At 43.0% G+C, this 24,286-nt stretch overlaps 1 protein-coding gene across 2 annotated transcripts in view; it reads right to left on the bottom strand.

Annotated features, from left to right (window-relative positions):
• Positions 1-24,286, bottom strand: part of LOC144761783 (MFS-type transporter SLC18B1-like) — a 1,350,585-nt gene that overhangs the window by 146,305 nt on the left and 1,179,994 nt on the right. The window lies entirely within an intron of this gene.

Here is a 24,286-nt window from a genome sequence, read left to right as displayed (position 1 = left end):
CTCGTTGCTTGTGCTTGCTCTCCTGCCCCCGTCGTTGCTTGTGCTTGCTCTCCTGCCCCCCCCTCGTTGCTTGTGCTTGCTCTCCTGCCCCCCTCGTTGGTTGTGCTTGCTCTCCTGCCCTCTCTCGTTGGTTATGCTTGCTCTCCTGCCCCCCCTCGTTGGTTGTGCTTGCTCTCCTGCCCCCCTCGTTGCTTGTGCTTGCTCTCCTGGCCCCTCATTGCTTGTGCTTGCTCTCCTGCCGCCTAGTTGGTTGTGCTTGCTGTCCTGCCCCCTCGTTCGTTGTGCTTGCTCTCCTGCCCTGCTATTGGCATTGTAAATGACATTGCCATTTATTTATGTTTTAAAAACAAAAATACAAATAATGTCATGAGCAATGCCAATAGCTCTAACTTTAAGAATGCCGAGACCATTGCATTGTAAATGCTTGTATTCATTTGTTTACATAAATATGGATGCACATCCTGCAGCAGACGATAATATGTCCTGGCTGTTGCTGCTTCGCAACTGAATGATTATTTATTACGGAGCGCTGCCTATGGCTACATTGAGTGCAGCTTATGGATTATCTTTTCGATTTTCCTTTTTCACGTGCGTTCAACCTGTGTTCCATTGCCTGAGCTGTGATTTCGACTGGGCCCTTTGTGTCTCTGCAGTACGGTGTCTCCCAACGCGGATTATGAACAGCTGATGAGCCCCTTGGTGGTTTATGACGTGCTCTGTTCTGCCGGCGGGATTATGGCCTTCGCAGCAACACATGGAATAATGGGACGTTGGAATGTTTTTGCAGTGGCGCTTGAGTTCTTGGCACGCTGTTACATTGAAGATGACCCGAGTTTTCCTCCGATGGTGATAGAATCTCCGGTCGTTGAGGGACATGAATGTTCATTCCCACTATTGAATTGGATGGCTGAAATGTTTTCAGATGAGAACAATGACTTCCTGTTGGAGGCCGTTGCTACATACTGTGCTTACACGCTATTGGATTAACACTCTTTGATTTTTCTACTTATTCTTTATTATTTAGTTACTGCTTTTTATCAAAGAGCGAATAACTTTTTTTTGGAAATGTGAACTTTTTTTTTTTGGAAGACCTTTATTCACAGCACAAAATGTATACACAGCCGGTAGCCTACAACCCTGGGGCCGGCTGCTTTAGAGGTAATGTTCGTTGCAACGTGTATAATACACAGCCATTCAGCCGACAACAACCGTCCGGCGGCGTAAGGCACATAAGTTAGGTCTTATATTTTAACAAAGTTCATAGGTGCTTTAGTATACATATAAAGAAAAACGAAACAACCTGAATCCCCAACTACGAGACCTGCACTTGTCAGTCGTCCATATCCTAAAGTACAGTAGAAACACATCGTTACCTCTTTCCTGAACATCTCACCCTCCACCCTTCCCATACACCACTACTGTTTGTCCCTATCACAGGCAAGTGTTAGTATTACTCCGTGTCACTCTCCATCGTGGCTAAATATCCAGTGAGATACAACCAAAAGTCTTTCGGTCTGGAACGCAGTGGTAGGCTCTCTTCGTACGTCTGTAGCTTGTCCCTACAGGTGGACATGTCTCGTAACCACATGAGAGCGGTGGGCACCTGAGTAGTGTGCCAGCATTTTGACACCTGCCGCTTAGCTAGCAATAAGGCAATCGCACAGAACTTACGCTTAGCTGATTTGAGCTGCGGTACGAGGCCCAGCAAGCAGCATCGGATTGTACACTCCACAGTAGAACCCACCATGATAGACAGTTTAGTGACAACCTCCGCCCAATATTCCTGAATTTTGGGGCAATGCCAGGCTAAATGAACAAAATCAGCACCCTCCGTACCGCACCTCTTGCATCTGGATTCAACCTGCATGCCGTATCTGCACATACGTGCCGGGGTGTAGTATGCCTGATGCAGATATTTGTAATGTATGATTTTGAGATTCCCGTTGGGGGTCAGAATCTGTGTTAGTGCACATGTCTGTTCCCATTCTTTCTCTGTCAATGGGCTGTCTAAAACCAAGTCCCATCTATTCTTGGCCTTGTCCGTTGAATGTGTAATCTCAGCTTGTGCAGATGTGTACAGTCTTGATACGAGGTGTGAAAGATCTCGTGTTGCGATGACTAGTTGTAATGTATCTAGGATAACCGGCTCATCAGGTAGGGTAGAGTAGAAGTCCATCATGGCCCTCTTTAGTCTATAATGTGTGAAATAAAACATCTGTGATTTGTTGTGTATGTATTGGAGTTCTGTAACTTCTACAAATCTGCCCTCGGTAAATAAGTCACCCATATGTGCAATGCCCACCTTCTGTAGCAGCGACATCCCCACCTTCTCGCGTGTAACAGAAAGCGCTGAGTGATCGTGCAGTGGCATGTTGCGTGCGTAGAGCGGGGTTTTGTGAGCCATTCTGCTAAGTTCGTGCCACGCTTTAACGGTGGTGTCTACTGTATTAATGTCGCGAGCGTGTAGTGGTGGGCGTTTATACGAGAGAATGGCGGTAAGGGGGACCGGGTATGCATCGCCTTCTTCGACCGCTGTGTGAGTTAAATAGGGCACCTTGTGAAACCAATAAGCCGCGTATTGTGCCTGTGCGCACAAATAGTACAGTTTAAAGTCTGGCACTCCGAATCCTCCCTTAGTATAGGGTAGTGTCAACGTCTGGAGATCTATCCGCGCTTGTTTCCCTGCCCAAATGAGTTGTAATGTCAGTGACTTGATGCGACGGAATACCTCTCTCGGCGGAGCAATGGGGATATTATTAAATAAATATAGCAGTTTGGGCAATATATTCATTTTAACTATTGCAACACGGTCCGCTAGAGACAGTGGGAGCTGTATCCAGCGTTTTATTTTGTCTTCTAGGGTGGATATTGTTATGCCATAGTTTGCTCGGATTACTATATCTGGATCTCTGTGGAACATTACTCCCAAATACCTCACCGGGTCCGACTGCCACTCCAGGGGGTATTCAATGTCAAAGGGAGTCGTAGTATCTGTGAGGGGAATGACCGAGGATTTTGACCAGTTGATGGTTAGTCCTGAATGTCCTCCAAATTTTATGTACTCCCTCAGTAGTTTGTTCAGGTGTTCATTCGGGTCGCGAACGTAGAGCACCATATCGTCCGCATACAGAGAAATGTGTAGCGGTCTGGCGGGAAATTGCAGGGCAGATTCTCTATAGTTCTGACGTATAATGCAGGCCAGTGGTTCCAGAGCCAGGGCAAATATTAGGGGAGAGAGTGGGCACCCCTGCCTGGTGCCACGCTCCACTGCAAAGCTGTCGGATAAGTACCCATTTATACGGACCTTGGCTCGTGGGTTAGTGTAGATTAGAGATACCCACTGGACGAACCTTTTGGGGAAGCCCATGCAGTGCAGTACCGCAATCAAATACCGCCATTCAATGGAATCGAACGCCTTTGCTGCGTCCAGTAGCACCGATACTGCCTTCGTTTGTGGTTGGAGGTAATGAGCTAGGGCGAATATTGTCCGGGTATTATGGGACGCGGACCGTGTCGGGACAAAGCCCGCCTGGTCAGGCAACACCAAGTTGGTCATTAGTGGTGTCAACCTCACAGCCATTATTTTTGCTAAAATTTTAGAGTCAACATTTATCAGCGATAGTGGCCTATAGGAGTCACATCGGGTCGGGTCTTTTGACGGTTTCAGGAGGGCTATGATAACTGCCTCTCTGAGTGTTGGGGGAAGCTCACCCTTATCGAACGCGGCCCCATACATTTCGGCCAGCCTTGGAGCCAAGATATCTACAAAATGTTTATAGAATTCATTCGTGAACCCATCCGGGCCCGGCGCTTTACCATTCGGCTGTGTCTTTATCACATCCGTGATCTCCTCAACCGTGATGGGTGCTGCCAGAAATTCTCTCTGGTGGTCAGACAGCCACGCTATGGTTACATCCCTAAAGTAGTCGTTTATTTCCTCTGTGGGGGCTATCTGTCGTGACGTATATAATGCTCTATAGGAAGCGACAAAGCTGTGTAATATATCTGTCGTTTGCGTTAACATAATCCCGTTATCAGATGTGATGCCCAGCACCCCTGTGTGTTTCTTGCCCTCACAAATTTTCGCCGCCAACAATCCCCCAGGTCGGCCTCCTTCTCCAAAGGCTTTAGCAGTGTGCTTTTTATCTAAATATTTTAGTTCATCATCCACTAGGTTCTGATGTTCCGTGTTTAATGTGCGCAGTGTTCCCAAAATCGTAACGTCATGAGTAGTTTCGAACCCCCTTTCCAACTCCCTCATTTGTGTGTCGCATCTTTTAATTTGGTTCCTTATGTCGCGCAAAATACCAATAGTCGTGCTCATACACACCCCTCGAACCGTTGCCTTAAAGGCTTCCAATAATAGGCAAGGGTCTTCGACCTCCGGCTCGTTCAACAGGAAATATTCCTTGATTGCCTTGTGGATAGTATCCGCGTATAATATGTCCGACAGGGCACGTGAGTTAAATCTCCACTGATAAGGAGGTGGGGCGTGGTCTGGTATGGAAAGTGTCAGTAAAACCGGATTGTGGTCCGATAGTGTTCGAGGGAGAACGGTAATGTCATCAGTCCAGTGTATGATCTCATCAGTCCCCAGCCAATAGTCCAGTCAGGACCAGCTATTGTGGCATGCAGAGACGTGTGTGGCCCCTGGTTCCATTTGAAACTTGTGTCTCCATATATCCGTCAGCTGCACGTCCGCCAGTATATGTTGGAGTTTGACTCTGGCATGTTTATGTGGCTCAATGGATTGAGCGGAGCGGTCTATACCGTCAGCAAGGGTCACATTCCAATCCCCCCTGCATATAATCCTAGTGTGTGTAAAGTGTTGTAGGTGTTCCCAAATGTCTTGAAAGAAGTCGGGGGAATCTACATTAGGGCCATAAACATTAAGCAAGGTTATCTCCTTCCCACGCAATGTTCCCGAAACAATGACATATCTACCCCCTGGATCCTGTATCACCCGTAAGACCGTGAAATGTAACCCCTTCCGCAGTAACAACATCACCCCTTTAGAATAGGAGGAGTACGTTGCGACATGGACAGATTCGGCCCACTTGGTGCCCACGGCTTGGTGGGTGTTCGGGGCGATGTGCGTCTCTTGTAAAAACGCAATGTCTATGTAATGCCTGTTTAGGTATGCAAACACGCGTCTAATTTTCTTGGGTTGAGTTAAGCCGCGTACATTCCACGTTAGTAGTTTTAAGCGTGAATTAGTGGATTGAGGCGACCCCTGAGTCATCTGTAAGGTGGTGGTGTCTGTGTCAGTTGGAAACAGTAATAGTGCCAACTACTCGCAAAAGTGTGTTCAGGTGCAAGCATGTGTAAAGAATTGTTCTCTATGTACATAACATACAATCGATAGACTGAATCAGCTCGTTCGGGTCTCAAAACTGCTGTATTAACTATTTCCCTCCCTCCCCCTCCCACTCCAGCAACCCAACCATGCCGAAGCCATACATCCCCCCCAATTGCCCCCGAAAACAGTTCGAGGCTAAACTTCAAAACCATATCTACAAAACCTGTGTGGGGAACTCCCTAGAGGAGGTCCGCTGGAGGCGCAACTCTCCATCCAACGAATTGGATGTGGACGGCATCTCTGACGTTATTAAACATACGCTTACCATGTCTCACCAGCATCGGCCACTCCCGGCCCCCCGCCCTAAAAACAGTTTTGTTTTTGTTAGGTGCTCCCCCAACCCTAAAGATGCCCTTATCAATATATAACAGCTCCAAAACCATTCATAACGTAAGCACCCCATGTGTCCCTCCGCATGTCATTCATCGTTTGTCACCACGTCACACATCTCCCCTTGGGCCTGGTTCCACAACAATGCAGTCATAAAGAACTAGAGTATAACGTTCACATATAGGGGTAATTAGGTCGTGCTGGAGGCAAGCAAGTGTGCATTCAGTTTCACCACTGTTCCACGTAATACTCCCCCACTAAATCGGACCATGTGCCAGAAACAACATACCGAGTGGGTATCTTAGACAATATGGGACTAAGACCACTACTATGAAACCTCAAATTGGACCAGTACAGTGAGGGTTCCCACAGGTGGAGCAGCACTCACAATTAGACACAGTCGTGGAGGCTTTCCGGAGCAAGTACGTAGACATCCATAGGAGTAAGTAAGTGGATCTTTGGATTTCCAAGTCATTACACAGATAGGGTGTTGGATTCCGCAGTGGGAGCAAGAGAAACTAGTACCACATCTAAGGAAGATAGCTAGTGCATAAAGTACACACAGTTGGGCAGATTTACAAGGTCGTGGGAAAAATGATGCCAAAGTGGCGCAAGGGGCTTCTAAACATGCCGCAGTGAGTGGTCGAAAAGACGCAAGAAAGGACGGAAGTGTGCAAATTACCCACTGGTATTCACGGGTAGTAGTTACCAAGAAGGCTGAATAAAGGGCCTGCACTTTGAATTTGAATTAAAGAAGAATAATTGATAAGCTCAGGCAAGAATGGTAGCAAGTAGGTGTGTGTATTTGTGGTTGTTGTGTTGATTGAGTGGAAGATGACTAAGGTAAAAAATGAGAGAGGTTGCAGAGATGCAAACCTTCCATTTCTTTGTAAAGAAAGTGGGTGTTTAGTTTTCCAGTGCATATATATATATATATTCACTGTAAAAAACCATAGGTTTCAGCCACGTTATAGTTAGGAATTAGCATTTAAAAAACCTTAGAAATTCACTGCAAAAACCCTAGGTTTCACCCATGTTATAGTTAGCTGGACGTTTCTCTCATACAAAATCATTGAAATTCCCCCGTTATAGTTAGTTCAGCTAACTATAACTCGCGCGCCTGCAATGCACTGCTGATGACGTCACATATTACATTACTCATCACATGGTCAGTGACATCACTGATGACATCACTGATGACATCTCAAATTACATCACTGATGACATCATCCTTGTGAAAGAGTGGCAGACCTCCTCTCACCCTAATATAACCTTTGATACACACATTCAAAAATAGATACTAAAATTTTCAAAAAAATGAAGATACTAATACCAATTACAACAACCTATTCAGTAATTCCAACATCTACATACACATCCACTCATCCACCAACAGTTCTATATAGTCACGTAAACATGTACTCACTCATCATATGTACTCATACACCTATACATCCTGTTACACACCGATACTCATCCATACAGTTACTCACACACATAGTCACACATGCAAATAAACTATCAAACATCCATTTGTTTGCATATACAGCTATACACACACCACTACACTTAATTATACAGAAACGTACACATACTTATTCTCTTAAACAATCAGTTATAGAAACACATACTTATTTATACAGGAACTTTTTCAATCTGTCACTGTCATATATCCTTACTTACATACATCAATACTCACATATACTAGTTTAAAACATATGTACTTACTCATAAAGACACTATTGAGGCAGTCATTCACTCACTAGCACACCCATACACACATTCATCCACCCGTACACTCCTGCACACATGCTGTCTTCAAAACACATACAAACAGTGAGTCAGTCATTGATGCATCTGTACCCTAAGTAATACCCGCCACCAAACCATACAGACACTCATTCTGATACTCAAAAAAACAACTAAAAACCCATATAGACACTCGTGTAGCTACTCACCAACCCATACAGCCACTTATAGACAAAGTGAGACACTGATACAGATATTTACATATTTAAACATTACTCGCTAATACATGTATTCACTAAGATACACTTAATAAGTCAGTTATACAATGAAATTTACAAAAAACATCCATTTAGACACTTATTTACCCATTTATTCTCCCATCGACCTTTAGATATACATATATAAAAATATTTATTTTTCAGAAAGACACACATTCAGTGGATTTTGTCATCAGTGATGTCACTGACCATGTGATGAGTGATGTAATATGTGACGTCATCAGCAGTGCATTGCGGGCGTGTGAGTTATAGTTACCTGATCTAACAATAACGGGGGAATTTCAATGGTTTTGTATGAGAGAAATGTCCAGCTAACTATAATATGGGTGAAACCTATGTTTTTTTCAGTGAATATATATATATATATATATATATATATATATATATATATATATATATATATATATATATATATGTATGTGCAGTGAGGGTCCTTCCGGGGTCAATCCTGCAGTCTGGTGGCGCACCGGCCGTCAGGAACCCAATGCCGATCCATAATATGCAAAGTCCAAAAAAGTGAAAATGCGCACTCAGGAGAGAGATAATTCACCAGGTTTATTCCTTAGTACCGTTACACGTTTCGACACTCGGCGGTGTCTTGGTCACACGATAATCACAGTAAACAAAGGACGTGCTTAAATAAACAGTAAACATAAATGAGGCACTCGATTTCTGCCTGCTTCTGACCTCAGCAACGGACGCCATGTTACACTGGATAAAAGTTCAATCCGAGCACAAACAAAATACAGTACAGAAATGTTGCTTAGTTGTAATTACACATAAAAAAGCTCATCACATAACACATTGATCATGGTATATGGTAAAATGTGTAAACGGGGTCAGTTGCTGTCCTACATTTCTAGTATGGACATCCTGCTGTGCAGTACATAGTCTTTCCCATTTCCAGGTGCCACAATGCCCACTGCACTTAAATATTGAAGCCCCGGGGAGGTGGCGGTCCCTGGGGCTGCAGGGCTCGCGAGCCACCCTGCATTTGAATAAGGATTGCCCCAGGGAGGTGGTGGGCTATGGGGCTGAGGGGGACCCTTATTAAATATTGCTCACGAAAGAAAATTTCCTCTGGATCCCCGCACCCCGTGTGGCTCCGGACGAGTTTTCTTTTAAAAAAATGCTTTTTTGGGGCTGACCCCCTGAGCAGGCCTAGAGGGCAGGGTGTTTCTAACCTGTCCCCTTTTCTTAATATTAAAGTTTTTGTTCTCTTTTTCTTTTGACTCGGTTCTACCGAGTCACAACATGGCTGCCAACACATTCTGGTTTGGAGTGTTGGCAGCCAATCTGAATTAAGCTTGTGATCTGCAGTATTCGCGGCTCTTCCTCGGTGCTCAGATATCGATATATTTTTTTTTTTAATTTCTCAGCAACTACTGAACAGATTTACACCATTTAAAAAAAGTGTGGTTTCTGAACCAAGAGCTAACTTTTTGTCAAATTTGGTGTAAACAGCCCGGGCTGTAGACTTTTCCAAAATTCCTATGGAAATTAACATGGGGAAAATGTGTTTTGGCACCCCCCTTTTTTCTCTGCCTCCACTGGATGAATCACACACAAACTTTCAACACAGGAGCTGACCTGAGCTGGTCATTAGTTTCGAAAATTTCACGAAGATTCGCCAAACGGCGCCAAAGAGATTGGCAAAAGAAAAAAAGGTTTTTGAAAAGAAACAAGGTCCTAACTATATATATATATATATATATATATATATTCACTGAAAAAACCATAGGTTTCACACCAGTTATAGTTAGCTGAACATTTTACTCATACAAAACCACTTTGGAGGCAAAGTTACACACAGTTGGAGAACATTCGTATCTTGACAGTTTGTGGAGCACTGAATGTGATCCACTACTGCTGAATACCAGAGGTATGGCTCTGCCCATGTAATTCTATGAGACTTTCAGTAGTTATAAACTAATTTTCTAGGTAGGGTGGGTGAAATGTAGGTATATTTTAAATTGGTTTACCTTTAGCATTATAGGATGCTTTTTTCTGTTTGTATTTCATAGAATAGCAACAATGCTGACAACCTTGTTTCTGATAATATGTTTGGTTGTATTTTCTAAGGTACTGTGCATGAGATTATGGCGTTAGAAATAAACATTTCAAAGTTGCACGTGTCTTTATTTACATCTTGTTTTGGACTGGTGTAAGACTATATTGAAATAGTGTTCTTGTTATCCACTTTACTTCATGTAATCTAAGTCGCATGTTCTGGGTTGACTTGTCATTGGTGTTTTTGCTCTAGGGCGAAGAACCAATGAGTCACTGATTGCTAGTCTGGTAGGGGGTTTGTGTAGTAAGGTGGGTTTTGGTACACCGTAATTCACTGAGGTCCTAAGTCTTTATGCACAGTTCTGTGTATGTGCAGAATTCCTGGAACAGTAGTTACAACAAAAAGGCTCGATAAAGGGCTTGCACTTTGAATATGAATATAAAATAGAACAATAGTTGAAAATCACAGCTAAGGAATGCAGCAATTAGATGTGTGTATGTGTGGATGATGTGTAGATTGAGTGGAAGATGAAAAACGTGAAAAATAAGAAAGGTTGGAGAGACGCAAACTACCCACTGCATTGTCAGTGAAGTGGATCTTTGGATTTCCAAGTCATTACACAGATAGGGTGTTGGATTCCGCAGTGGGAGCAAGAGAAACTAGTACCACATCTAAGGAAGATAGCTAGTGCATAAAGTACACACAGTTGGGCAGATTTACAAGGTCGTGGGAAAAATGATGCCAAAGTGGCGCAAGGGGCTTCTAAACATGCCGCAGTGAGTGGTCGAAAAGACGCAAGAAAGGACGGAAGTGTGCAAATTACCCACTGGTATTCACGGGTAGTAGTTACCAAGAAGGCTGAATAAAGGGCCTGCACTTTGAATTTGAATTAAAGAAGAATAATTGATAAGCTCAGGCAAGAATGGTAGCAAGTAGGTGTGTGTATTTGTGGTTGTTGTGTTGATTGAGTGGAAGATGACTAAGGTAAAAAATGAGAGAGGTTGCAGAGATGCAAACCTTCCATTTCTTTGTAAAGAAAGTGGGTGTTTAGTTTTCCAGTGCATATATATATATATATATATTCACTGTAAAAAACCATAGGTTTCAGCCACGTTATAGTTAGGAATTAGAATTTAAAAAACCTTAGAAATTCACTGCAAAAACCCTAGGTTTCACCCATGTTATAGTTAGCTGGACGTTTCTCTCATACAAAATCATTGAAATTCCCCCGTTATAGTTAGTTCAGCTAACTATAACTCGCGCGCCTGCAATGCACTGCTGATGACGTCACATATCACATTACTCATCACATGGTCAGTGACATCACTGATGACATCTCAAATTACATCACTGATGACATCACTGATGACATCATCCTTGTGAAAGAGTGGCAGACCTCCTCTCACCCTAATATAACCTTTGATACACACATTCAAAAATAGATACTAAAATTTTCAAAAAAATGAAGATACTAATACCAATTACAACAACCTATTCAGTAATTCCAACATCTACATACACATCCACTCATCCACCAACAGTTCTATATAGTCACGTAAACATGTATTCACTCATCATATGTACTCATACACCTATACATCCTGTTACACACCGATACTCATCCATACAGTTACTCACACACATAGTCACACATGCAAATAAACTATCAAACATCCATTTGTTTGCATATACAGCTATACACACACCACTACACTTAATTATACAGAAACGTACACATACTTATTCTCTTAAACAATCAGTTATAGAAACACATACTTATTTATACAGGAACTTTTTCAATCTGTCACTGTCATATATCCTTACTTACATACATCAATACTCACATATACTAGTTTAAAACATATGCACTTACTCATAAAGACACTATTGAGGCAGTCATTCACTCACTAGCACACCCATACACACATTCATCCACCCGTACACTCCTGCACACATGCTGTCTTCAAAACACATACAAACAGTGAGTCAGTCATTGATGCATCTGTACCCTAAGTAATACCCGCCACCAAACCATACAGACACTCATTCTGATACTCAAAAAAACAACTAAAAACCCATATAGACACTCGTGTAGCTACTCACCAACCCATACAGCCACTTATAGACAAAGTGAGACACTGATACAGATATTTACATATTTAAACATTACTCGCTAATACATGTATTCACTAAGATACACTTAATAAGTCAGTTATGCAATGAAATTTACAAAAAAACATCCATTTAGACACTTATTTACCCATTTATTCTCCCATCGACCTTTAGATATACATATATAAAAATATTTATTTTTCAGAAAGACACACATTCAGTGGATTTTGTCATCAGTGATGTCACTGACCATGTGATGAGTGATGTAATATGTGACGTCATCAGCAGTGCATTGCGGGCGTGTGAGTTATAGTTACCTGATCTAACTATAACGGGGGAATTTCAATGGTTTTGTATGAGAGAAATGTCCAGCTAACTATAATATGGGTGAAGCCTATGTTTTTTTCAGTGAATATATATATATATATATATATATATATATATATATATATATATATATATATATATATATATATATATATATATGTATGTGCAGTGAGGGTCCTTCCGGGGTCAATCCTGTAGTCTGGTGGCGCACCGGCCGTCAGGAACCCAAAGCCGATCCGTAATATGCAAAGTCCAAAAAAGTGAAAATGCGCACTCAGGAGAGAGATAATTCACCAGGTTTATTCCTTAGTACCGTTACACGTTTCGACACTCGGCGGTGTCTTGGTCACACGATAATCACAGTAAACAAAGGACGTGCTTAAATAAACAGTAAACATAAATGAGGCACTCGATTTCTGCCTGCTTCTGACCTCAGCAACGGACGCCATGTTACACTGGATAAAAGTTCAATCCGAGCACAAACAAAATACAGTACAGAAACGTTGCTTAGTTGTAATTACACATAAAAAAGCTCATCACATAACACATTGATCATGGTATATGGTAAAATGTGTAAACGGGGTCAGTTGCTGTCCTACATTTCTAGTATGGACATCCTGCTGTGCAGTACATAGTCTTTCCCATTTCCAGGTGCCACAATGCCCACTGCACTTAAATATTGAAGCCCCGGGGAGGTGGCGGTCCCTGGGGCTGCAGGGCTCGCGAGCCACCCTGCATTTGAATAAGGATTGCCCCAGGGAGGTGGTGGGCTATGGGGCTGAGGGGGACCCTTATTAACCCCTTCGACGCTCATGACGAGCTGGGCTCGTCATGAGGTAGCCTCCTCGCACGCTCATGACGAGCCCAGCTCGTCACGTAACATGCGATACCGCAAATCTCAGCGTGCGAGCGGAATTCCGCCCGCACGCATGCGGTTAAATATTGCTCACGAAAGAAAATTTTCTCTGGATCCCCGCACCCAGTGTGGCTCCGGACGAGTTTTCTTTAAAAAAAATGCTTTTTTGGGGCTGACCCCCTGAGCAGGCCTAGGGGGCAGGGTGTTTCTAACCTGTCCCCTTTTCTTAATATTAAAGTTTTTGTTCTCTTTTTCTTTTGACTCGGTTCTACCGAGTCACAACATGCCTGCCAACACATTCTGGTTTGGAGTGTTGGCAGCCAATCTGAATTAAGCTCGTGATCTGCAGTATTCGCGGCTCCTCCTCGGTGCTCAGATATCGATATTTTTTTTATTTTTTATTTCTCAGCAACTACTGAACAGATTTACACCATTTAAAAAAAGTGTGGTTTCTGAACCAAGAGCTAACTTTTTGTCAAATTTGGTGTAAACGGCCCGGGCTGTAGACTTTTCCAAAATTCCTATGGAAATTAACATGGGGAAAATGTGTTTTGGCACCCCCCTTTTTTCTCTGCCTCCACTTGATGAATCACCCACAAACTTTCAACACAGGAGCTGACCTGAGCTGGTCATTAGTTTCGAAAATTTCACGAAGATTCGCCAAACGGCGCCAAAGAGATTGGCAAAAGAAAAAAAGGTGTTTGAAAAGAAACAAGGTCCTAACTATATATATATATATATATATATATATATATATATTCACTGAAAAAACCATAGGTTTCACACCAGTTATAGTTAGCTGAACATTTTACTCATACAAAACCATTGAAATTCCCACGTTATAGTTAGTTGGACTCACTATAACTCGTGCGCCCGCAATCCACTGCTGATGATGTCACATATTACATCATTCATGACAGGGTCAGTGACATCACTGATGACATCTCAAATGACATCACTGATGACATCACTGATGACATCATCCAGTGAATGTGTGTTCCTGTAAAGTTAAAATATGTTTTACATATTGAAGAATGAGTGTATGCATGAGTGTCTGCATGAAGGATTTAGTAGGTGCGTAACTGACTATATGAGTGAATGATTAAATGTGTCTTACTGAATGCATAGGTTAGTGACTAAACTGTCTGAATGTGTGCATCAATATGTCTGTTGTTGTGTAAGCTGTTGCATGTGTTGATTAGTAGCTATATGACTGGCTATATGGGTTATTGATTGGTTGCCGAAGTATTTGTATGTGAGGGTGAGTGTGTGTGGGAGTGGCTGGGAGGTGTGTGACTCTGTGCATAGATGTGTGAGCAGTTGATGCACTTGGTGTTTGGGTTCAAGAGTACATGTGGAAACAGCTGTATGTGTGGTTGACTGTGTGCATGGGCGTGTTGGTGAGTGAATGGATTTCTCAGTGCTACATGTCCAAGTAAGTACATATGTAAAAAACAGTGCATGTGACAGTTGGCATATATCAATGACTATACATGAGAGCCTGTGATTGCGTAAGTGACTGTATGGATCAATGTGTACTTGTATCAGTGATTGTAAAAGAGAGTAAGTATGTGTTAGTATATGTTTGAATAAGTAAGGTGATGTGTGTATAACTGTATAGATGAGGAAATGGGAGTGTGATTGATTCTTTTCATTACTGAGTAGATTAGAGAGTAACTCCATGGATGAGTGGCACTGTGTGAATGTCTGTATAGGTGTATGAGTGCATATGATAGCGTTGTATTGATGAGTGACTGTATGTATGAGTGATTGTATGGGTGAATGAGGGGATGTGTGTGTAGACTTATGAATCAGTGAGTGTGTATGCAGTAAGTGGTATTGCTGTGTCAATGGTTTCAGGAATGGTAGTCTGTATTGAACACTGGATGTATAAAAGGTTAGATTAGAGTGTGAGGAGGTGCATCGTATTATCACATGGATGATGTCATCAGTGATGTCATCAGTGATGTCATTTGAGATGTCATCTGTGATGTCATCAGTGATGTCACTGACCATGTCATGATTGATGTAATATGTGACATCATCAGCAGTGGATTGCGGGCGCGCGAGTTATAGTGAGTCCAACTAACTATAACGTGGGAATTTCAATGGTTTTGTATGAGTAAAATGTTCAGCTAACTATAACTGGTGTGAAACCTATGTTTTGTTCAGTGAATTTCAAAGGTTTTTTAAATGCTAATTCCTAACTATAACGATTGTGAAACCTATGTTTTTTTTAGTGAATTTCAAAGGTTTTTTAAATTCTAATTCGTAACTATAACTTTTGTGAAACCTATGGTTTTTTCAGTGAATTTCATAGTTTTTTTAAAAGTTAATTCCTTTGTATATCGACTTTGTTACCTCCGATTTTTTTTTTATTAGCTGTTTTTTATAACTAATAATTATAATTATTAAAAAAAAAATTATTTGTTCACTGTATTTTTCTTTTTTTTTAATCATTTTTTCCTGGTGCGCTCAGGGTGCGCGCACCGGTAAGCTCTCCCGAGAGCGCAGCGAGAGCGCTATTTCTGCGTTTGTAAAAAAAAATATGTATGAAAACTAAATAATAATGCAAGACATTCAGTACCATGCTTATAAAAGTAGTATTTTTGATTTTCCGAATGAAAATGATTTTGCATTTCCGTAAAGCTACCAAAACGTCACTCAGGCGCGCCGCGTAAGCGCCCCCGGAAGCGCCTACTTTTGCGCCACGTAAGCGCCCCCGGAAGCGCTACGGTGCGCGCAGCGTAAGCGTGCCAAGTCATGTGACCTTAAATAACTCTTTTCATTGGTTGTTAACAGTTTTTTTTACAACTAATGAAAACCCCACCCTTTTCCTTCACTTCCTCTTTCACTTTGGTGAGAGCAAGACCTCATTTTTTCTGTGCTAACAATTTGTGGATAGAATGGCTGCCAGACCATGCAGCAGCAGTGAGGATTCAGATGGTTTCATTGATGAAGAGCCTCCTCAGCCGAAGGTGAAAGATCATTTTATTTGGAAAAAAAATTCTATACCTGAGGGACTTAAAAAAGTAAATGCACCAAAAGTTGAATGTAAAATCTGCCAAACTGTACTTTCCCGAGGAGAACCCAGAAGGAAGTACAGTTTTGGTAATTCAACCATGATTCGACACGTCCAGAGGAGGCACCCCCAGAACCATGCCCGGGAGAGTGTCAGGCCTCTGGCACGAGAGGCTCCAAGGGATGGTGCTTTAACTTCAACTGGAGGAGCAACTGTATCGGTGAGGGGGCGACCAGAACAGCTGATCCCAAATATTCAGCCTGTTTTTAATGAAGCCACAATCAAATGCAAACTTTGTGATCAACTACTTTGTTATGGTGAACAAAGTATTTTGAACATTGTTCGAGCAATAGAGAACAATCGCTGCCGTCCACAGCCCTAATTTTGATTATTTTTTTTGCTCCTGTTGAGCAGTTTGCCATTCCCTGTTTTTGTTTTTGTTGAAAAAAACGAAAAAAGAAGAAAAAAAAAGTTATTTTTAGAACTACCTCCAATTCTCAAGAAAGAGCTGTATTCTTATAAAAATGAAAAAAAGTAACTGAAGTGGAGTGCAGTGAGAGAGGAGAGGAAAATGAGTGAGAAAGCAAAGAAAGGGACGAGAGGGGAAGGGAAGTGAAGTAGGGGGACTGAAAGAAGGTGAGTGTGGGGAAGGAGAGTGAGGAGAAGGAGAGTGAACATGGGGAATGAGGATAAGTGAAGAAAATGTAGTAAAGGAACGGGGGTGTGGAAGGGTAAGAGAAGAGGAGTGATGTTGAGGAAAGAGTGGAGATACAGACTGGATAGAGACAAGTGAGTGTGAGACAAGGTGAGTAAGGGAGTGAAGAGACAGAGAAAGTGAAAGAAAAATTGAGAGTAGAAGACTGAAGGCCTCATTTATGAGGCCATGCGTCACTTTTACGCTGCCGGTGCGTCACTTTTTGTGACGCACCAGTGGTGTAAAAAATGCACCTTGTTGAGTCATATTTACAAAGTGACGCATCTAGGTAGATGCGTCACTTTGTAAACCCATGCGCCACATTATACCTGCTCCAGGTGTAATGTATGCAAAGGGGGCGTATTGACGCAAGGAAGGGTCGTAGAAGTGACGCAGTGAAATCTATGAGATTTCACTGCGTCACTTTTAGGACGCCGTTGCGTCAAAATCTTGCGCCTGCCTCACAGCAGGCGTAAGACTGACGCAGGCCCTTTCACATGGGGCTGGCCCCATGTAAAAGGATGCATTGCTGGAGTTGCATCACTTTTGTGACACACTCCAGCAATGCAACACTTTTGCGCTTACAGATACGTCAGAAATACTGACGGATCTGTAACTCCTTGCGACATAATGCGCCATACATTAAATATGACGCATCAGGAATGTCGCAAGGAGAGCGAACTGAGAAGTGATGCATCGCTGCTTTCACGCAGCGATGCGTCATTTATCATAAATGAGGCCCTGAGTGAGAGAGGAAAGAAACATAAGTTAGGGAGTGTTATAGGGAGTGAGTGTGATAGAAGAGGAGTGACAGACTAAGGGGTCAGAGAGAATGAGGCTAACAGAGAGAGAATGAGGTAAGAGGAGTGTAGAAGTAAGAGGACAGAGGGAGTAAGAGAAGGAATTAGTGAAGTGGAGTAAGGACAGTAAGGGAAGGGAAAACAGTGAAAGAGCAAAGGATGGGAAGAGAGAGGAAGAAAAGTAAAGGAGAAGGTCTGAAAGAAGGTCTGGGAGTATGGCTCAGATATAGGGAGTGAGCGTGATAGAAAAGGAGTGAGAGACTGAGAGGACAGAGAGAATGTGGGTAACAGAGAAAGAGTGATTAAAGGGGAGTGGGTAAATTAGAGGACAGAGGGTTTGAGAGAAGGAGTTACTGAAGTGGAGTAAGAAGAGTAAGGGAAGGCAAAAGAATGAAGGAGCAAAGGATGGGAAGAGAGAGGAAGGGAAGTAATGGAGAAGGTTTCAAAAAAGGTGAGTGTGGGAGTATGGCTGAGTTATAGGGAGTGAACGTGACAGAAGAGGAGTGAGAGACTAAAGGGACGGAGAAAATGAGGCTAACAGAGAAAGAATGAGGGAAGGGAGGTGTAGAAGTAAGAGGACAGGGATTGAGAGAAGGAGTTACTGAAGTGGAGTAAGGAGAGTAAGGGAAGGGAAAACAGTGAAGGAGTGAAAGAAGGGAAGAGAGAGGAAGGAAAGTAAAGGAGAAGGTCTGAAAGAAGGTGAGTGTGGGAGCATGGCTTCGTTATAGGGAGTGAGCGTGATAGAAGAGGAGTGAGAGACTAAGAGGACGGAAAGAATGGGGGTAACAAAGAGAGAGTGAGAAAAGGGGAGTGAGTAATTTAGAGCACAGAGGGATTTACAGAAGCAGTTACTGAAGTGGAGTAAGGGGACTAAGGGAAGGGAAAAGAGTGAAGGAGTGAAGGATGGGAAGGGAGAGGAAGGAAAGTAAAGGAGAAGGTCTGAAAGAACGTGAGTGTAGGAGTATGGCTGAGTTATAGGGAGTGTGCGTGACAGAATAGGAGTGAGAGACTAAGGGGACGGAGACAATGAGGGTAACAGAGAGAGAATGAGAGAAGGGGAGTGTAGAACTAAGAGGACAAAGGGAGTAAGAGAAGGAGTTAGTAAAGTGGAATAAGAAAGTAAGGGAAGAGAAGAGAGTGAAAGAGCAAAGGAAGGAAAGAGAGGAAGCAAACTAAAGGAGAAGGTCTGAAAGAAAGTGAGTGTGGGAGTATGGCTGAGTTATAGGCAGTGAGCGTGACAGAAAAGGAGTGAGAGACTAAGGGGATGGAGAGAATAAGGCTAACAGAAAGAGATTGAGGGAAGGGGAGTGTAGAAGTAAGAGGACAGAGAAAGAAAGAGAAGGAGTAAGTGAAGTGGAGTAAGGAGAGTAAAGGAAGGGAAAAGAGTAAAACAATGAAGTAAGAGAAGAGAGAGGAAAGAAAGTAAAGGAGAAGGTCTGAAAGAAGGTGAGTGTAAGAGAAGAGTGTGAAAAAGGGGAGTAAACGTGGGGATTCAGAATAAGTGAGCAACAAGTGTTACAGCGTGGTGGAAGGCCCTGTGCAAACCTAGAATGGCCACCTGTTATCTATTGCTAAATTTGGGTATTAAATTGGTTCTAATGCTGCGCAAACCAATCTTGCTTGCTTCTGAACATCTCTTGCCTCTTTCTACATTTCTGTTGCTTCATTCTGCAACCCTCATGCCTCTTTCACACCGCTCTTTTCTCTTTCTGCACCCCTCTTCCCTCTTTCTGCACCTCTCTTGTTTCTTTCTGTATGCCTCTGGCCTCCTTCTCCACCCCACTTCCCCTTTCTACATGTCTGTTGCTTCTTTCTGCACTTCTCTTACTTTTTTCTGCACCTCTCCTGCGTTTTTCTGCACCTCTGTTGCATCTTTTGTATCTCTGTTGCTTCTTTCTGCACTTCTCTTGCTCTTTCTGCACCCTTCGTGCCACTTTCAGTGACTCTGCTGCTTCTTTCTGCACTTTTCTTCTTTCTTTCTGCACCTCTCTTGCCTCTTTGTGGAGCTCTTGTACCCTTTTCTGTACTGCTCTTGCTTCTTTTTACACCTCTGTTGGTTCTTTCTGCACTGCTCTTGCTTCTTTCTGCACCTCACTTGTCTCTTTCTGCACTTCTATTGCTTCTTTCTACACCTCTGTTGCATATTTCAGCAATTCTCTTGCCTCTTTCTGCACTTCCCTTGCTTGTTTCTGTACCTCTCTTCCATCTTTTTACACCTCACTTGTTTCCTTCTACACCCCTCCTGCCTCTTTCTGCACGTCTCTTGACCTGTTTCTGTACCCCTGTTCCCATGTTCTGTACCTTTCCTGCCTGTTTCTGTACCTCTGTAGCTTTTTTCTGCACTCCTCTTTCTCTTTCTGTAACTGTTGCACCTCAGGTGTTTCTTTCTGTACTTCTCTTCCTTTTTTCTGCACCCCTTTTACCTCTTTCTGAACCTCTCATGCCTATTTGTGCACCTCCTACCTCCTACCTTTTTCTGCACCCCTCCTTCTCCTTTTTGCACCTCTGTTGGTTCGTTCTGCACTGCTCTTGCCTCATTCTGTACCTTACACCTCTGTTGCTTCTTTCAGCAATTTTCTAGCCTCTTTCTTCACTTTTCTTGGTTGTTTCTGCTATTCTCTTGCCTCTATGTGCATTTCTCTTGCCTGTTTCTTAACTTCCTTTGCCTCTTTCTGTTCTTCTCTTGCCTCTTTCTGCACCTCACTTGCCTCTTTCTGTACTTCAATTGCCTATTTGTACACCTCTGTTGCTACTTTCAGCAATTCTCTTGGCTCTTTCTGCACTGATCGTACTTCTTTCTGCATCCCTCCTGCCTCTTTCTGTACCTCTCTTGCCTCTTTGTGCACCTCTCCTACCTTTTTCCTGCACCCCTCGTACCTCTTTTTGCACCTCTGTTGGTTCTTTATGCACTGCTCCTGCTTCTTTCTGCACCTCTACAGATTCTTTCTGCACATCTCTTGCTTCTTTCTATACCTCTTTTGCTTCTTTCAGCAATTCTCTTGCCTCCTTCTGCACTTCTCTTCTTCTTCTGCACGTCTCTTGCTTTTTCTTCAACTCTCTTGCGTCGTTGTGCACCTCACATGGTTCTTCTCCACCCTTCCTGCTTCTTTCTGCATCTCTCTTTCCTCTTTCTGTACCTCTGTTTCTTTTTTCTGTACTTCTCTTGCCCTTTCTGCAACCTTTGTGCCTCCTTCAGCACCTCAGTTGCTTCTTTCTGCACTTCTCTTGCCTCTTTGTGCATTTATCTTGCCTCTTTTTGCACTTCCCTTGCCTGTTTCTGTACCTCTCTTGCCTTTTTCTGTACCCCACTTGGCTCTTTCTGTACTTCTAGTGTTCCTTTGTACACCCCTGTTGCTTCTTTCAGCAATTCGCTTGCTGCTTTCTGCACTTCTCTTATTTCTTTCTGCACCCCTCCTGCCTCTTTCTGTACCTCTCTTACCTCTTTGTGTACCTCTCCTACCTCTTTCTTGCCTCTTTTTGCAATGCTGTTGGTTCTTTCTGCACTTCTCTAGCCTCGTTCTGCATCTCACTTGCCTCTTTCTGCACTTCTCTTCCTTCTTTCTACACCCCTGTAGCTTCTTTCAGCAATTATCTTGTCCCTTTCTGCACTTTTCTTGCTGTTCCTTCACCTCTCTTGCATCTTTCTGCACATCACAGGGTAAGTTTTGCAATCCTCCTGCCTCTTTCTGCACTTCTCCTGCTTCTTTCTACAACTATCTTGCCTTTTTCTGCTCCTCTCTCTCTTTCCTCTTTCTGTACCTCTCTTGCTTCTTTCTGCGCTTCTCTTACTTCTTTCTGCATCCCTCCTGCCTCTTTTTGTACCTATCTTGCCTCTTTGTGCACCTCTCCTACCTCTTTCTGCATCCCTATTGCTTTTTTTAGCACCTCTCTGTGTTCTTTCTGCACTGCTCTTGCTTCTATCTGTACGTCACCTGCCACATTCTGCACATCTCTTGCCTTTTTCTATACCTCTGTTGCTTCTTTCAGCAATTCTCTTGCCTCTTTTTACATTTCTCTTACTCTTTCTGCATGTCTCTTGCGGTTTATTCACCTCTCTTGCATCTTTCTGTACTTCCCTTGGTTCTTTCTCTACCCCTCCTGCCTCTTTAGGCACATCTCTTGCCTGTTTCTTTACCTCTGTTGCTTTCTTCTTTATTTCTCTTGCTCTTTCTGCAACCTGTGCGCCTCTTTCATCACCTCAGTTGCTTATTTCTGCACTTCTCTTCCTTTTTTCTGTACCACTTGTTCCTCATTCTGTACCTCTCTTGCCTCTTTATGCACCTCTCCTACCTTTTTCTTCAATCCTCTAGCCCCTTTTTGCACCCCTGTTGGTTCTTTCTGCACTGCTCTTGCTTTTTTCTGCACCTCACTTGCCTCTTTCTGCACTTCTCTTGCTTCTTTCTACACCTTAAACTTCTGTTGCTTCTTTCAGCAATTCTATATCCTCTTTCTACACATCTATAGCTTGTTTCTGCTCCTCTCTTGCCTCTTTCTGCATTTATCTTGCCTGTTTCTGTACTTCCCTTTCCTCTTTCTTTACCTTTCTTTCCTCTTTCTGCACCTCACTTGCCTCTTTCTCTACTTCTATTGCTTCTTTGCACATCTCTGTTACGTCTTTCAGGAATTCTCTTGCTGATTTCTGCACTTCTCTTACTTGTTTTTGCACATCTCCTGCCTCTTTCTGTACCTGTCGCCTGTTTGTGTACCTCTGTCTGTACCCTCTTGGCTCTTTTTGCACCTCTGTTGGTTCTTTCTGCCCTGCTCTAGCCTCTTTATGCAGCTCACTTGCCTCTTTCTGGACTTCTCTTGTTTCATTCGACACCTCTGTTGCTTCTTTCAGCAATTATCGTGCCTCTTTCTGTACTTCTCTTGCCCCTGTCTGTATTTCTCTTGCTGTTTCTTCACCTCTCTTGCATCTTTCTGCACCACATATGGTTCTTTCTGTACCCCTCTTGCCTCTTTCTGCACTTCTCATTCTTCTTTCTACACCTCTCTGGCCTCTTTCTGCTCCTCTCTCTCTTGCCTCTTTCTGTACCTCTCTTGCCTCTTTCTGTTCTTCTCTTGCTTCTTTCTGCACCCTTCCCTTTTTTGCATCCCTCTTGCCTCTTTCTGCTATTCTCTTGCCATTTTCTGTACCTCTCTTGCCTCTTTCTGCACTTCTCTTGCTTCTTTCCAAACCTCTGTTGCTTCTTTCAGCAATTCTCTTGACTCTTTCTGCAATTCTTTTGCTTGCTTCTGCACCTCTCATGCGTCTTTATGCACCTCTGTTGCCTTTTACTACATCTTACTTGTTTTTTCTGCACCTCTCTTGTCTCTTTCTTAACCCCGCTTTTCTTTTTCTGTACCACTTTGCCTCTTTCTGCACTCCTCTTTTCTTTTTCTGCACCACTTTGCCTCTTTCTGTGCCCCTGTTCACTCTTTCTGCACCTTTCCTGCCTCTTTCTGCACCTCTCTTGCCGCTTTCTCAACCTCTCTTGCCTCTTTTTGCACCTCTTCTACCCTTTTCTGTATGGCTCTTGCTTCTTTCTGCACTTCTCTTCCTTCTTTCTTCACCCCTCCTGCCTCCTTCTTTTCCTCTCTTGCCTCTGTGTTCACCTCTTCTACCTTTTTCTGTACTACTCTTGCTTCTTTTTGCACCTCTGTTGGTTCTTTCTGCACTGCTCCTGCTTCTTTCTGCACCTTACTTGCCTCTTTCTGCACTCTTCTTGTACTTTTTACACGTTATACCTCTGTTGCTTCTTTTAGCAATTCTCTTTCCTCTTTCTATACTTCTCAAGCTTGTTTCTTCTCCTCTCTTGCCTCTCTGTGCATTTATCTTGCCTGTTTCTGTATTTACTGTGCCTCTTTCTGTACCTCTCTTTCTTTTTCTGCACCTCACTTGCCTCTTTCTGTACTTCTCTTGCTTCTTTGTACACCTCTGTTGCTTCTTTCAGCAATTCCCTTGCCGCTTTCTGTACTTCTCTTACTTCTTTCTGCACCCCTCTTGCCTTTTTGCACCTCTGTTGGTTTTCTTTGCACTGCTCTTGCCTCTTTCTGCACCTCACTTGCCTCTTTCTGCACTTCTCTTGCTTCTTTCTACACATCTGTTGCTTCTTTCAGCAACTCTCTTGCCTCTTTTTGCACTTCTCTTGCCTCTTTCTGTACTTCTCTTGCAGTTTCTTCATCTCTCTTGCATCTTTCTCCACCTCACATGGTTCTTTCTGCATCCCTCCTGCCTCTTTCTGCACTTCTCTTGCTTTTTTCAATTCCTATCTTGCCTCTTTCTGTACCTCTCTTGCCTCTCTCGGTACTTCTCTTGCTTCATTCTGTACCCTTCTTCCCTTTTTCATATGCCTTGCCTCTTTCTGAGGTTCTCTTGCTATTTTCTGTACCTCCCTCGGCTCTTTCTGTAACTCACTTGCCCCTTTCTGCACTTTTCTTGCTTCTTTCCACACCTCTGTCGCTTCTTTCAGCAATTCTCTTGCCTCTTTCTACATTTCTTTTGATTTTTTCTGCACCTCTTTTGTGTCTTTATGAACCCTCTGTTGCCTCCTTCTACAACTGACTTGCTTCTTTCTGCAGCCCTCGTGCCTCTTTCTGCACCCCTCCTTTCTCTTTCTTTACCACTCTTGCTTCTTTCTGCACCTTCGGTCCTTCTTCCTGCTACTATCCTGCCTGTTTTGCAATTCCCTTGCCTCTTTCTGTACCTCTGTTGGTTTTTTCCGTACATCTCTTACTCTTTCTGTACTCTTCTAGTCTCTTTCAACAC

This window comes from Lissotriton helveticus, chromosome 6, assembly GCF_964261635.1.
Source record: "Lissotriton helveticus chromosome 6, aLisHel1.1, whole genome shotgun sequence".
NCBI lineage: Eukaryota > Metazoa > Chordata > Amphibia > Caudata > Salamandridae > Lissotriton > Lissotriton helveticus.
The sequence above is the reverse complement of the archived record's forward strand: the minus strand, read 5'-3'. Positions and strand labels throughout refer to the sequence as shown.